Source organism: Ixodes scapularis, unplaced genomic scaffold (assembly GCF_016920785.2).
Source record: "Ixodes scapularis isolate PalLabHiFi unplaced genomic scaffold, ASM1692078v2 PGA_scaffold13__105_contigs__length_92229423, whole genome shotgun sequence".
Taxonomy (NCBI): Eukaryota; Metazoa; Arthropoda; class Arachnida; order Ixodida; family Ixodidae; genus Ixodes; species Ixodes scapularis.
In genome coordinates this window covers 64,782,015-64,792,881 of record NW_024609839.1, presented here as the reverse complement: position 1 = coordinate 64,792,881, position 10,867 = coordinate 64,782,015, and positions in this window count along the sequence as shown.

The window sequence follows — 10,867 nt, the reverse complement described above, 5'->3', positions numbered from 1 at the left end:
TTTGGGATTTGCTATTCCCGGTCAAACAAACCAAGCACGAAAACAAAACAAAAAAAAAAAAACAAAAAAAAAAAAACGTAGGTTGGCTGCGCATTCACTGCGCTCGTGGCGGCTGCATTGTACAAACGAGAGCTATCCCTCTGGTGGCGCCGCTTAGCCTATAGTGTCTGAAGCAAGAAATAATGGGTAGGCTAGGGAGCCGTGATCGCATAAGATACCAGTACGGCGGAAGCTACGGCCCTAGCGGGCCAATCGGAACGTCACTACGTATCACCGGAGTGAGCTTTCACTGCGAAGTGTCAGGCTTTTCGCTGCGTCATGCTGCACTATGTGTGCGTCGCGCTCGTATACGTAGCGCATATCGAAGCCGTGGGCACGCAATATGGAGCTTAGCGTTCACCCTTTGCCAAGTGACAACGGAAGAGGGCACAACCGTGGGCTCTCACTATGCTGGCGCCGTCTGTGTGTCGCCGGCTGGCTATAACTTTTAGCCCCGAAACGATGAGGTGGCGCCACCTGTCACTCTAGGCGTGTTCTGTGTAAGTTTGGTGAGCATTGTACACGGATGGACTCAAGCAGAGTTTATTGTTACTTTTCTTTACTCGGACGAGCCATTAAAAGACTCCAAGGCTTTTCCTTTTTTCTTTTGTTTTTATTACACGCGAAGATTTTAACTTACACATATTACGCACTAAGAAAGTGATATTTATTCATGTACGTATTTCTTTATTTATTCATTTATGTATTTACCAATATATTTATTTATTATTAATTGGGTCTATACCAATTTATTTATTTATTTATTTATGCTGACAGCCAATTAAGGCCAAAGCGGTAGGAAATATTAGGCACGACTCGCACATGCTTCGCGGATATAATATAAAAATTAAAATCCCCCTCCGCCCCATCTTTTTTTCAGAAATATTTATACAACAGGTTTACTGCTGATGTTCAACATAGCATGGACGACCTAGAGATAGGCATTTCTACTACGCTATTTCACAGAAAAATTGACCATATTGAAATTACAACAAATTAGCACCGAAAAGGTTCTAAAAGGAATTCTTTAAAAACCAAGGTAACGAATATCAAATATTAATTTCCAAGGGAAGCTTATTTCAAAAATGTTCGTTATGCGCAAAGGAACCACTGCCAAGTTTTCTTTTTCTATTATAAGAAGCAACTAGCCGCTCAACAGAATCACTTCATTTTAGAAGGTTCGACATTCGACACTACTGAAAGTTTTAAGAAGGCGGGGCTTTCTATAGCGTACGTTTCTGCTGTTTGGCATGACTGAATAAAATACATAGTGATCTCTCCTAATTGTCTTGGCTAATTCACCTCTCTATACTTTAATCTGTTTCAACGAATCATACTTATTGACACGTTTATGTGGCTGTAAATCATCCAAATACGAACAAAACATAAAAAGTTCGTAAACAAAAGGTTAGGCCGTAAACGAACTGTCGGTGGTTAAACATTTGTTTAAGATGATGATGATGATGATGATGATGAGGATGCGGCTTGTTCCCTTTGAAACGGGCGAGCGCGAACTAAGTTCGTGCCCAAGCCTGGGAGCGAGGAGGTCTTAATGCCCCCTGAGGTGGATTTTATTCCACCAATCTTCAAGTCTTCGTTTGGTGGCCACTACAAGCTTGTGCCGGCCGCTAGAAGGCCCCTTTATCTGCGCAGCTGCAGAGTTTGTGCATCAAAGTAGTCTGCTTGGTTGCGCCCAATTTCAGTAATTGTGAAGCCCAACGCCTCAGCGAGCACTAAGGGGCTCTGCAGGCGAGGGCACCGGGACGGCTGAAGTCCCGCACAATCTAGCACAACGTGCTCCACCGTTTCATCGTAGCCTCCGCAGACCCGACATGCGCTCGAGGTCACCGTAGCATCAAACCGGCGTCTGTAAACTAGTGTCCGGAGGGCCCCGGCGCGCGCCTCAGACAACAAGCGGCTGCCCAGGCTGTTGTCGTACAGCAGTGCTTCCGATGCGATGGTTGTTTTGTGGTTCAGGTACACTTGGAGCGTCGATTTTGTTTTTGCGTCTCGGAGCCATTGTTGGGCCTCGTTGTCACGGACTTTCTTCTTAACCTCTGACGCCCATTCCCTTTCTGATGACGCTTCAACGGGGTCAGAAAAGAAGCCATACTTATGCTCAAGTTGATGAAGGCGCTTTTGCCAGCGTGTCCGCAGCCCCGTCAGGTGAGTGTACGTAAACAACCTCCTGGCCCACCTGCAGCTGTCCATATGGCGAAGACGCCCGTAGTAGGTAATTTTGCTGGTTGCCTCCCGAGCCTCAAAGGAGGACCAGCCCAGCTCTCCCTGAACTGCCTCGTTGGCGACCCTCCCGTGGCAGCCCAATACCTGGCGTCCAATCTCTCTCTGTCGGCGTTCTATATGGGCTCGGACATCACCGGGAACGCATACTACGGCATTTGCAAATGTCAGTCCAGGTACTACTACCGCTTTCCAGAGCTCCCGGGACACAATGAACCGATTGCAACTCCAAAGGCTTCGCTTGCGGAGAATGTTGGCTCCTCGTGTGGCTGCGTGGCGAAGATAAGTGTGGTGGTCTTGTAGGTAGTCTGCCGCATTTGACAGTGCGATGCCCAAGTACTTATATGAGTCGAGTATTGGCACATCGCATCCGCCGAGGCGAAGGCTGCCGAGTGTTGGCTCGAGGGAGCCTGAAAACACAACCACCGCTGACTTGCCCGCGTTGAATCTCAAGCCAAGCTCCAAAGCCTCATGAGTGCATATGTCAAAAAGTTGTTGCATTTCAGACACTGATGCCGCAGTCAGTACCACATCGTCTGCATAAGTTAGTCCCGGCAGAACCCAGTTGACGGTCTCGCCATGCTCCAAGTGAGTTAGAGAAAAGCCCAGCCCTGATCGGATGAGCTGCCTCTCTAGAGTGGTCACGTAGAGCATATATAAGAGCGGAGATAGTGGACATCCTTGCCGCAAGCCCCTCGTCACCAGCACCTCTTCAGACTTACCCTCACCGAGTTGGGTTCTAACCGTGTTACCATCGTAAATACGGTAGATGAGCGCTGTCCACTCCGGTCGCATGTTAAGATCCTGGAGTTGACGAACGAGCCGGGCATGTGGGACGCTATCGTAGGCCTTCGCGATGTCTAGAAAGCAACAGATAAGATTCCTTTTCTCTCTTCGGGCCACCTCAATACATTGTGTAAGTGTATACAGGTGATCTTCCAAGCGGCGCCCCCGTCGGAAACCTCCACGGAAACTTTAACCACCAGGAATTCTTTTTTTTTTTTTTTTTTCCGGCTTTCGCTCGAAAATTGTACGTTTAGAGTGATCCTTAAAAGGTCTTTCTTATGGTTTTTTGGGGGACTGACGGAGTGAACAATGTTGAAAAACAATTGTCATTTCTTTTTAATTGTATAAAGAAAGTCACTGCTTCTCAGTTCTATTGTAAAGGCTGCTTTGTTGAAGTGATTGTGGTAGGGGATTCCCCATTTCTTCCTCTCTCTCTCTCTATCGCTCTCTCTCTCGTCTCTAGTGTTTTCTTTAGGATTTGGTGTATATAAGTATATAAGGCCTTTCGTTGTCGAATAAATTTCAGCTTTGTTCGAGACTTTGTGTTGGTCCGTCCCTTTTCGTCCCAGTCTTGGGGTTTTTAGTCGAATATATAAAAAGTTGAATTGATTGCGAAGCTTATCCTGAATGTTAAGATGAAGCTGCAAACAAATTGATTTTGTATATTGTATTGACAGACACAGCTGCTTATTGAGACAACTTGACAAATAGAAGTTCATTTATCAGAAAATCTAGACGAACTTTGAATTGAGTTCGCGGAGTAATTAGGCGAACGTAGCAATTTGACATGTTTTATCACGCTTCCAACGAGTGTCGCTGGCAGCGACCACCAAATAATTAACGAGTCATGCATCTTATCATCACATCGCAAGCGTATAAGAGAGTATCCGACGAGGCCTCACGGTCACCACTCTACTTAAGGTAATTATAGTCTTTGACATGTTAAACACGCTGGGTACTTACAGTTGCCACTTTGACGGTTAAAAAACAACCTGTGTTGCCTGTTTTTTTTTTTTTTTTTCTTTTTGGACACTGCGACAATTGGGACGGTCGACACCTGGGCACTGAAAGCATTGCGTCAGGATATCTTTTAAAACTTCACGTTGCTTTTTTTTTTTAGGTTGCAGTCATTTTGTTCGCTGACTTCCGTGCTTAGCTCGCAGTGTGACGTAGTCACAAAGCGTGACGAAGATTTGTTTATCCACCTTGATGCTGGTCGCCGTAACCCTTATTAAGGTAATTGTTTGAACTCTACTAATCCGGCATAAATCCGTGTATGATGCGCCGTCGTAACGCGCTTTTAGTTGCATGCGCGTGTCTTATTAGCTAAAATGAAAGCTGCACATAGCAACGGGTCCAGAAAACATTTCATTACGCGGGCCAAATATTACACCGCTGTATAATCGGTACGAAATGGCACGAGGTATGCGTATAATAGCTCTATGGAAAAATGTGATTGTTTTAAGTCGAAAACATTGAGTCCCGCAATTATTGCTGTAGGAATGCATATTTTATACAAAAATACCACGACAAAATGGCGAGACACGCAGTGATTGGACACTGTAAAACAGAACACAGTTAAAAATTAGGTAGACGTAGTCAGCGCGGGCACGGCTCGACAAGTGTCACTTACGATCATGTAAGCGATGTTATCGGGCGCAGTCACTGAATTCTCGCATTATACCCCGGCCACATGGCAAAATTAAAGTAATTTCGATCGAATGACATTATGGGGACGATAAAACAGCTTGCGACGTTCGCCTAATCACTCGAGACTGCGAGCTGATTAAATCTCGTATCAATTAATGAAAATATATTAACTTTTCCGTGTGGAAGGGGTACTAAACTTACTATTTAGTCAACTAATTTACTTGTCCCCATGGGCTCGAGCTGCCTTAGAAAAGAGCATAACTTGTTTTGTATGTAATAATACTATTACCTTATTAGAGTGCTGATTCTAGTATAAAACGCGGTAAAGGCAATAAAATAACATTTGTATAATTATCCACATAAGCAGAAACAACGCACTTTCAATAATCACAAAAACCTGTTAATCACCTTTTCAGTAAAAACATTAATATTAACACGCATAATTAAAGATGTCGACGCAATAGCACACGAATAATGACGAAGAACAAAATTCCATTCTATCACGCGATTTAAGAAAAAATGACTGCAGCACTTTATTTGCATCCTACATGACCAAGAAAGCCCGTAAATAAGTTGTTTCTCACCTGTCTATCGTATCCATACGTCCCGTACTATCCGCCACGAAAACATTTGAACACGAACTCCAAGATGTCGCTTTGTCGAGAGCGAGGTCTATCGATAATCGACCAGTGTCATCGTTGACTAGTTGCCACACATGTCACTCAAACCGTAGCAGGACTTGTTCTGCGAATCCACGTAAATTCCGTAGTATCAAGCGAACACAAAAAGAAAACTACCCGAGACCACAATGACGATAAAAAGAAAAAAAAAAATGACGAGAAGAAGTAAACAGCTCGCAAAAGAACCACACATGAGAGCACCGGCAGCAGGAAGAAAGGGTTAACGTTGTCGACCCATCTCTTGCTCGTGTGGGCTACCTGCGGCGATGAGTGGATTTTTTTTTTTGGTGCCCTTCCCTTCTGAAATGTCTCAGCGTTCCTTTTCAGACAGTCAGCAGCTCACACACAACGTGTAAATTTACCAGAATCGGGGCCCGTATGAGGAAAGATGTCGCATCGGAGCCAGCTCATTCAAAAAGTGCGGGGAGCTGCGGGACTGCACGTAGTCCCGCGTTTACGGGGATAGTCACAAATATACATTTGGTACTTTCAACCTTGGTAACGCGTTGTATATTACGTTTATATCATTTATATATTAAATTGTACAAGACTGCGCGTTTAGAACGTATATTAATGTCGTATAAACGCGCACGAACACCACCACGCCGCCCGACAGGAACCATTTTTTTCACGCCGATACCAGACATTTTCTCACGTAGTTGCGGCATGACCTTCCCTCTCCGACATTGTCACGTAACCATTCGGCACGCTACGGCCTTATTTCTAGGAAGTGTTGCGTTACCGCACGCTCTTTCTCCTCCTCTCCCTCAAGTTCTACCCGTATAGCTTTCGTCTTTTCGAGAAAATCGAGATCAAGTTTGTTTGCGCTTGGGTTTATTTTTGTCTCAGCATTACAATGATCTCGACATTAGTTACTGACTTTCTTCTTGAGTCTGAATGTTTGCTCGAGTGTATATGGTAAGGTGCAGCTAGACCACTTGCGCAAATATTTTACGCCACTGTCGCCAGCAGGACCCCTCTTTGCCGAACAGGCTGCGGACGTTGCCCACCCTGAGCTTCGAACTGTGAGAATTAGCGGCCGCAGCATCACATCATCTGCTGACGTTGAAAATTCCACGTAGAAGGTATACGAGAAATTGAGAACATCATTGTACATTGCGCTTGCAAAAGTGGCCCTGTCTAAAGCCGCTCTGCTCTAAAGCTTGCATCATTCGTTGTCCCTCGCTGGGTTAACCGGTGTAAGGAAGTTAAAAGGTTAACTCAGGAATACCATCCACGAAGGCAACAAAAAGGGGGCGTATCCAATGGCATCCTTTCCGCAAATAAAGATGGACTTTAATTGGGGTTGTGCCTAGTCGAGTTCTGCGTATTCGGGCGTGTCTAATTTTAGAATATGTCTTTTCAATTTGGGAGCTATGTACGGACGCATTAACATCTGCAGTTTATGCAACTCAAAATAGACCTGTTCGCTTCAAGCTCATACTCACTTTCATCGCAGTGCTCCAGATAAACGTCTATGAAATCTAGTTTGAAACTACCTAACCTTGCATCACCTAGAGAACTGCCTAATATCTGTGTTGCTTCGTATAATCTACCATGATCATCATTTACGTCACGACCAATAATGACACCTCTTTTATGTATGTCATCACCCCTCGATAACCTATACAAATTAGCATTCCACCATGTTAAGTTACCCCTCTTCACAGTTCATTCATACTCCGAACAACGTATGGAACTACCTTCCATATCCTACATGCGCTACTTTTATCTGATAGTGTTATCTTTAAAGCTTCCTTAACAATGTCTGCATTTCAACATTTAATTAAATATGTAATTATCTGCGCTCTTGGCAATCTTTTTTCCTTAAGGTTGTAACATCTTTCCCCTTGGCAATGCTCTTGTGCCGTGTGGATATTTGTCATAAACGACTATAAAAATGTACGGCAATATTCGCTGCAACCCTACAATTGCTGTTTCCTTTTTTTTTCAGATGTATTCCTAGTCAGAGTCATTTCGAGTTCTAGCTTCAGTATAAATTTTTTCTTGTTTATCGTTCTTCGAGAGGCTCTTGTTTCTATAGTATTCATACTCTTTGCATGGCAGATTTGTGGGCCACACGAAATAATAAAATTACGACGAAACAAAACTGACGTTCCAGCGCAACCATGCTCAAGTCATTCAAAATTATTCCACTTCATTATTAATAACAAGCTAACACAGTGCAGCGCGCTGTCAATAGAAACTTGCTTCTTCTTGGCTATAGCGCCTTCATTGACAAAAGAAAAGCATACGCTTATGTCTGATGAAAAAATATGCATAATTAGATCGCTCCTTGTTAAAATTTTTACCTAAAGCCTCATATATGTTGCTGTGACGGTGTAACTCAGCAAAGAGCGCATAATACAAACTTAAGTGAGCCAATCAGAGAGATTAGGTCAAGCAACGCGGCAGCACGTCTCCAGAGTGCCCTCAAGTGTAGATGTGCCTTGCTTCGTCTATATCAGGGGTGGCCAAGCTGCGGCTCGCGAGCCGCATGCGGCTCTTCGCGTGTTAAAGTGCGGTTCGCGGCCTCCTGCCCTACCCCCCCCCCCCCCCCCCCTTCCACACATTCCCACGCCTCCCTCCAGGTCACACGAGCACTTCCTCAAAAAGAGAAATAGAATGCGTTTTAAATCGAAATACGGGTTTCGGTTTGGTAGTCTTGTGCTACTGCTACGTTACGTACAGTTGAACTGCTTTTGACTCGAGATTGAAAGTAGTTCATTGCTCTCAACAAAAATTAGCCCCCCCCCCCCCCCCCCCCTCTGCGGCTCTTGGAAGTCTTGTGGTTTTGTTTGCGGCTCTTAGGCCGGGTCAGCCTGGCCACCCCTGGTCTATATGATTGGCTATTGCGGACGTAGCTTTCGTTCCTCGAGCGAGTTATGCAGAAACAGTGTCTGAACACACTTCCGTGAATGGTTGGTTGTACTCCAACCCACGCCCTGCTAATGTCCAACCTCTTCGTTATAATATACTTTCTTACTCTTTATTCATACATACTGCCAAAGCCCTTTCGCAGCCAGAAAACAAATCCTACAGTACTGAAAAAAAAAATCAAGTGGCGAAACATATAAAAATGTCAAGACAAACCACCGTGACAATTTCAAACAAAGCATATCTTCAAAACAAACGAAAAAATAATTATACAACCATGTCACGCATCTTTTGTTCTGGAAGTTTGCCTCCACCTTCCACAACTTAAAGCAACCGCTTCAAGCGAAATCTAGAAAATAGGTATTTTTTGTTTTTAATGCGCAGTCTTTACTTTTAGAGTTTCTATAGACTCTGCTATGTTTTAAAAAATGTAAGTTTTTTTTAGACAACTAAAGGCAAAAAAGAAGACTAAACAACTTTCCAGTTTTAAGTGTATTGCTTTTCATTTGTTCATGCGCTCAGTTAGGACACTTGACAAACAATTTATGGACAGCTCTCTCGGTTTAGACACGACTCTATTCCTTGAGATGTTTCCTCTTGAAATACACGAAGCTAAAATTTTGTGGGGAAAATTTTCTAGTTTTGAAATTTTAAATACGAATCGATACATAAAACGTTAAACTGGACGCAAGATGAGTATCAATGTCTGGGTGGAAAATGCGCAATTTCGGCAGGACAACAAACGTGGGATTCTATATCATCTCGAAAGAAACTACCCACTCGAGTGTTTGTCTGCTTTTTGTTTTCGTTCTCCAATGAAGCAAGCAGAAAGGCTTTCTTCTCCCGGCAAAACTACCCATTTCCTGCAAGCCTCAATTCTCGCTGTTCCCGTTTCCTTCGGACATGAAGAAAGCAAGTTGAAGCACCTTGATTGTGAGCGACTCGAACGATTCGAGAACTGATTTATACGTTTACTTCGCCCCACCTGTGAACAAAACGCAAAGTGAACTGTATACCCGAAACCCTTCGTTCAGGCATAAATATGTTTCTTTAAGGACACGACTCGGTTGGCACGACTTGATTGGCACGAAGAGTTTGAATCGTGAAGTAGACTTGCTGGCCCGAAGAAAGCTGAGTCACCGCCAATGTAAAGTAAGTTTTATTTCGACCGGATCACCTAATAAGCGTAGGATAATTGAGTTGCTTCATTATTTAATTATACTACTGTACTCTTACTGCAGAATGAGGGACGCGAGAGTCGCTTTACGCTATTTTAAAATCTTACTACTGTATCCGTACGCCGTCCAGTCCAAGCTAATCATGATAATACTTAATTTGTGTTTCTCAATCATGTGACACCAAACACAACGTTTATTCTGACCGAAGTAGTGAAATTTGCGAATACCAGACGTTTTTCTTTGTTTGTTTGTTTTGTCTCAAGGTTACTTCGAGTGTGGTCAATTATTAGTGAAGGTAGGAGATTTGCAGTGGGTATAGTTTCGAGCTTTCTCTTCAGCTACATTTCTATGACATTCATGTACTTATCGTAGAATTTATTACCCAGGCTGTATTTATTGTTTATGAACTACGCCCTCGGACCAGATAATAGCGTACACTTGGTCGATTTCTTGTGCTGGACACTCTTGAGCTATTTTGACTCAGGCTGCTCAAAATAAAAAAGTGTCCTCTTCGCAAGAGGTTTCTCGATCTCTCACGGCTTCGTGCATGAACTACCTATATATGCAGCAGAACTCTCCATTCGATACATTTTGTTATTGAAGGAAATAAAAAGAAAATAATGGAAGTGGTTAGATTCACAGGGGTTACACGGGTGCTGCGCGGAGTAATAAAAATTACTAATTTTTAAATTGCGGTGCCAGAACCTTGATTAACATTAAAAAAAATAAACTGGTAGCGAACGCATTACTGTCAAGACTTGAATTGCGTAAAAAAATACACTCAAGTTTGTTTTACACGAATTTATTTGCATCTAGTTCGCTTTTAGGGGGCGACAACTTAAGAAACGGAGGGGCGCGGCGAGTCACGTGCAACTCATTATCCCTCCGCAACCAATCATATTGCACCATTCGCAGACAAGAACACCAAGGGACGATTCACTAAGCGACGAACATGAAAATAAGATGACACGCCCCTTGTTTCTTAGGTTGTCGATGCCTGTAGTGAGAGCATGCTCGATTAGGGGGGGAGGGAAGTTTGGAAAGGGGGGAGGGGGTTGTGCCCATCTGATTTTGAAAGTCAGGATTTCCCAGAGGCTCTCTGTGTGGCATGTTTGCGACGGTGATAGTGCTTTCTATTCGTAATTTTATTTCCTGTTTTCAGGAGCCGGCTACGTGTGCTCGCGTTTGCATCCAACCAGCGGATCGGTCCCATCTCAGATAATGGCACCCATGAAACTCGCTTCAGTTTTGTTCGTTGGTTTAGCTTTGGGTGAGTAGGATAGAGAGATATGCGGGTCTATTATACTTCATGCGAGTAAAAACAAATAATTTAAAAAAGATGTGGCATGCCGAGTTACAAGCTCCACGACGTAAAAGAGTACTGTATCAAACTGTAATGACGCGAAAAAAAAAACA